The following is a 6000-nucleotide window of genomic DNA, read 5'->3' on the forward strand; positions in this document are numbered from 1 at the left end:
CCACCTTGTCTTTTTTTTTTTTTGAGCCATATTATTTTCAATTTATGAACCTTTGTCACAGTAGGACATTGACAACAAAGCATTCCATATTCTTTTTTTTTTTTTTTTTACAAGCTGTTCTATTATTTATTCCATTAGTTTTTTTTTTTTTTTTTTTTTTTTTTTTAGCATTAGGTATATCTCCCAATGCTATCCCTCCCCCCTCCCCCCACCCCACAACAGTCCCCAAAGTGTGATGTTCCCCTTCCTGTGTCCATGTGTTCTCATTGTTCAATTCCCACCTATGAGTGAGAATATGCGGTGTTTGGTTTTTTGTTCTTGCGATAGTTTACTGAGAATCATGATTTCCAATTTCATCCATGTCCCTACAAAGGACATGAACTCATCATTTTTTATGGCTGCATAGTATTCCATGGTGTATATGTGCCACATTTTCTTAATCCAATCTATCATTGTTGGACATTTGGGTTGGTTCCAAGTCTTTGCTATTGTGAATAATGCTGCAATAAACATACGTGTGCATGTGTCTTTATAGCAGCATGATTTATAGTCCTTTGGGTATATACCCAGTAATGGGATGGCTGGGTCAAATGGAATTTCTAGTTCTAGATTCCCAAGGTAATTTACAGATTCAATGCCATCCCCATCAAGTTACCAATGACTTTCTTCACAGAATTGGAAAAAACTACTTTAAAGTTCATATGGAACCAAAAAAGAGCCCGCATCGCCAAGTCAATCCTAAGCCAAAAGAACAAAGCTGGAGGCATCACACTACCTGACTTCAAACTATACTAAAAGGCTACAGTAACCAAAACAGCATGGTACTGGTACCAAAACAGAGATATAGATCAATGGAACAGAACAGAGCCGTCAGAAGTAATGCCACATATCTACAACTATCTGATCTTTGACAAACCTGACAAAAACAAGAAATGGGGAAAGGATTCCCTATTTAATAAATGGTGCTGGGAAAACTGGCTAGCCATATGTAGAAAGCTGAAACTGGATCCCTTCCTTACACCTTATACAAAAATCAATTCAAGATGGATTAAAGACTTAAATGTTAGACCTAAAACCATAAAAACCCTAGAAGAAAACCTAGGCAATACCATTCAGGACATAGGCATGGGCAAGGACTTCATGTCTAAAACACCAAAGGCAATGGCAACAAAAGCCAAAATTGACAAATGGGATCTAATTAAACTAAAGAGCTTCTGCACAGCAAAGGAAACTACCATCAGAGTGAACAGGCAACCTACAAAATGGGAGAAAATTTTTGCAACCTACTCATCTGACAAAGGGCTGATATCCAGAATCTACAATGAACTCCAACAAATTTACAAGAAAAAAACAAACAACCCCATCAAAAAGTGGGCGAAGGACATGAACAGACACTTCTCAAAAGAAGACATTTATGCAGCCAAAAAACACATGAAAAAATGTTCACCATCACTGGCCATCAGAGAAATGCAAATCAAAACCACAATGAGATACCATCTCACACCAGTTAGAATGGCAATCATTAAAAAGTCTTTTATTTTTATTAGAAAACTTTTAATACTAACAATTAACCTTATTGAGGATTAACTTACATCACATAAAATGTTCCCAACTTAAATGTACAGTTTGGTACATTTAAGCAATACTAAGCAACAACACTCCAATCAAATTACGAAGCATTTCTACAATGCCAGAAGTCTCCCCCTCCAACCCTGTGGTCAGTTCTACCCAGCCTTGGTCTCAGAAACACTCCAATCAAATTACAGAGCATTTCTACAATGCCAGAACTCTCCCCCTCCCCACTTGTGGTCAATTCTACTCAGTCTTCGTCCCAGAAAAACAGTAATCTGTTTTCTGTTAATATGGTTTGGCCTTTTCCAGAATTTCATGTAAATTGAATCATACAGTATGATAATTTTTGTATCTAGTTTCTTTCACTTAGTGTATTTCTGAGATTCACTCATGTTGTGTCATTTGTCAGTTCATTCTTTTTATTGCTTAATAGTATTCCATTTTATGAATACACTGCAATTTATTCAGTGAAGGATAAATTGAACTGTTGAAAGATATTTGGATTGTTTCTAGTTGGAGGCTAATAGGAATAAAACTGTTATGAACATAAGTTTCCCAGTCATTGTATAGACATATATGTTCATTTATCTTTGGTACATACCTAGGAGTGGAGTGACTCTGCCACATCATAGATATAAATTTAGCTATTTATAAGCCTCCAAGCTGTTTTTCAAAGAAGTTGTATCATAATTCAATCTTACCAACAATATTGTAAAAATCCCAATGGTTTCTTATCTTATTCACCTCTAGGCATTGTCAATTTTTTAATTTATCACATGTATAGTTATCTATCCTTTTAGTTTTATTAGGCATTCTTTTGAAGAATAATTATATTGAGCATTTGTATGTGCTCTGTGGCTATTTGTATATCTTGTTTTTTGAAGTGTGTGTTCAAACCTTTGACCATCTTTTAATTATGTGTCTTCCTTTTTTATATAAGAGATATATATTTATTCTGGATACAAGCTCTTTATTAGGTATGTATTTCGTAAATATGTTAGCCTAGCATGTGAATTACCTTTCCATTTCATTAATCATTCGTTTTTATATAAATTTTTGAGCTATAATTTTATATCATAAAAGCTATACTTTTTATTTATGTCGTTCAGTGATTTTTAGTATTTTCACAGAGTTCTACACCCATCAAATTGCCTAACTTTTTAAATGCAGAAGTTTTTAATTTTGGCATAGTTCAATTTATCATTTTTTTCTTTTTATGATTCATGTTTTCTGTCTCCTGTCTAATAAGTCTTTGTCTACTCCAAGTTGAATAAATTTTCCCCTGTGCTTTCTTTAAAATGTGTACAGTTTTGACATTTTTAAGTTGCAATGTCTGTATGAGGTGTAATTATGTATGTGGTGATGTAAGGATCAAGTTTAATTTTTTTTTGGATAGGTATCCAATATTTCCAGAACAGTATGTTGAAAAACTATTCTCTCCTTATCAAACTACCTTGACAACTTTATTGAAAATCTATTAAGCATATATGCATAAGACTATTTCTATAATATACATTCTGTTCCATTGATTTGTATGTCTATTTTTATGATAATATCACTTAGTCAATGTCATTATATAGTATGTCTTGAAATCGTGTGCTAATATATTTTAAATGTTTTTCTATATTTCTAAATTGCTTTGATTATTTTACATTCTTTGCATTTTCATATACATTTTGTAATCAATGTGTCAATTTCTAGAGAAACTCACACCAGGATTTATATTGTGATTGTGTTTAACTATAGATCAAACTTGGAGGTAATTGCCATCCTGACTATTTTGGGTTTTTCGATCTATGAAAATTGTATACCTTTACATTTATTCAGGTCTCCTTTAATTTTTCTCAACAACTTTTATTTTGGTTTTCAGTTCACTTAACTATTTCATGGTTTTGAGAGCATTTTATAGAGCTTTTCTAATTTTGATTTTTACTTTTTGGTGCTATTCTAAACAAATACAATTGAGTTTTGTACTGTTATAAACTTATGACCTTTTATTCTTGTATTTATTTCATTTTATTGCAGTTTCAAGGTGTACATATGCAGGATTGTTGCATGGATAGATTGTGTACTGATGTGATTTGGACTTCCAGTGTAACCATCACCCAAATAGTGAACATTGTACCCAATAGATAACTTTTCAAACTTCATGTCCTTTCCACCCTCCCTTTTGTTGGAGTCTCTGATGTCTATCATTTCCATCTTTATGTCCATGTGTACCCAATGTTTAGCTCTCACTTATAAGTGAAAATATGTGAGATTTGGTTTTCTGTTTCTGAGTTATTTTACTTAGGATAGTGGCCTCCAGCTCCCTTCATGCTGCTAAATAGGACACAATTTTATTCTTGTTATGGCTGCATAGTATTCCACAGTGTATATATACATTTTGTGTGTGTGTGTGTGGAAAACCAGCTCACGTTTAATTGTGGCATTTTAAAATTGTACAAGTATTTTGACAACTGCCCCCCACATTTAGTCTCTTAAAATGACAGGAAAACATTAATCAATCACATGTTTAATACATTTACCCCTTCAGTTCCTATTTTCACCATCCAATATTCCTTTGAAATATGAAACAGACCTGGCAGTGGCCAACAGCCCATTTCTGCTCACCGCCTCCCACCCCCAACGGAGTTGAAAAGTTCAGGTTTAGTGTTGTAGCAGTGGCACTTGTCCAGAATTGGTACCTCTCCATGGTTGGAGGACTTTAAATGTACAAGTGAAAATAGCTTTTCCCCCTTCAAGGGGAAGAAAAAATATCACTCCTCAAAACCCAGCAGATCTGGCTGTGAGATCTTTCCTCCTATCTCATCTCGTCAGGCATTTTTTTTTTTTTTTTTTTGCAGTGGAGCAGGACAGACCAAAACCTAACCTGAGTTACAAGAAACAAGACAGTAATGGCTATAAAGGGAGTGACCAGAAGCAACTGCGACACTCCTTTACCTCCCATACCCAATGTATATGCTTAGCAGAAAACCAACAAAAATAACAAATCCACAAAATACAACAGTTGGAATTACAAAATCCATTTATCTAAGGGTGGTAGAAGGCAGGATGGAAAGGTGGGAGGGTAGATGGCACAGAGAGAAAAACAAAGTATTCAAATCAGTCCAGGCACAGGGACTGGCAAATGCTAGAAAATAGCTGCAGTGAAACCTGTGGTCCTTTTAGACTCATGGTGATGTTAAAAATCCACACACTAGTGTCAGGGAACATTATGCCTCACGTGCACCAGAGACAAAAATTCCAATTCCTCAGAGAGAAGGGAACACGCAGAGGGCCCTTGGCAGAGTGGGTCCTGTCTTCCTTGGCAGGGAGAGGTGAACAGGAAAAAGAGCTGCGACAGCCTCCTTCCAATCCCGCCCATTCCCTTTGGATGGCAGGCAACTCAGTGGCCTGCAGCAGCCTTCAGTTTGGCAAGAGATGGATGAGGTGAAGGGAACTTCTCTGCAGAAGTGGAGCTGCTCAGGGCAGACTGCAGGTAGACTGTCTTGTGGAAGAGTCTGTTGCTTAAGAAGACCACCAAGGAGGAGAGGCACAACTGGAAGAGATACACTTTTCCAGGGGTCTTTGCTTCATTGGCGCTGATAATGAATAAAGGAAAGAGGATAGAGAAAAGGCAGCCGCTGATAGTATATGAGGACTGCATTGCTATGAGAAAAGCCAAGGGCAAACCAAACCCAAAGTAGTAAGGCCAGTTGCTCTCTATGTTAGACAACTGCTGGTGTATTTCAATTCCTTTATTGAGCCAACAATATTCAAAGCAGTACAGTGAGTAGAGAAGGGACATATGCAGGAGACTAACCAGCTGACAGACAAGATGGATGAGAAAGAGAATCACAAACATTCCTGCAGCAAAAGGTTGAAGAGCATGTCAGCAATTATTTTGCTGACACTAGGGAATGGGTGAGGCTTCCTCCCTGATACCTCAATTGTCAGGTCAGCTATATCCTGAAACCAAATGGCATTCACTACTTTGCTAAGCACAAACAAGGGGAGCACCCAAAGAGCATTGAAAATTGACCTGAGGAAGAATTCCAGCCACTACCAAACATCTCCGTGTAGTGATGGATCACCTATAATTTGGGCTGTTACTGACTGAAGCACAGGAATAAATATTTGATAATACAAAAGGAGACTGAACAAGAACACTCCACCATTCCAAGCACAACACTGGAAAATTCTACTAACAACACATGGCTCATTCTCTTGCCTCCACTCTATACGCTGGGCTCTTCTTTGGGCCAAGACACTACTTGCCCTTCTTCAAGGCTGCTCCTCTCTCTTTTCCTGGATTTGAGCATCTAGCTTTGAGATGGTACAAATACCCCAGATGGAGTCTTTGATTCCTCTGGCAAGGTCCTGAAGAAAGGTTTTGACACTGTCAGCCATCTCTTCACCAGCAAACTATCAACTACACAGAGGAGA

The 6000-nt window shown here is 36.9% G+C and overlaps 1 pseudogene; it reads right to left on the minus strand.

The window, feature by feature from the left end:
• Positions 1-4960: 4960 nt before the first annotated feature.
• LOC129011456 (etoposide-induced protein 2.4 homolog) lies at positions 4961-6000 on the minus strand (annotated as a pseudogene).

Source organism: Pongo pygmaeus, chromosome 1 (assembly GCF_028885625.2).
Source record: "Pongo pygmaeus isolate AG05252 chromosome 1, NHGRI_mPonPyg2-v2.0_pri, whole genome shotgun sequence".
Lineage (NCBI taxonomy): Eukaryota > Metazoa > Chordata > Mammalia > Primates > Hominidae > Pongo > Pongo pygmaeus.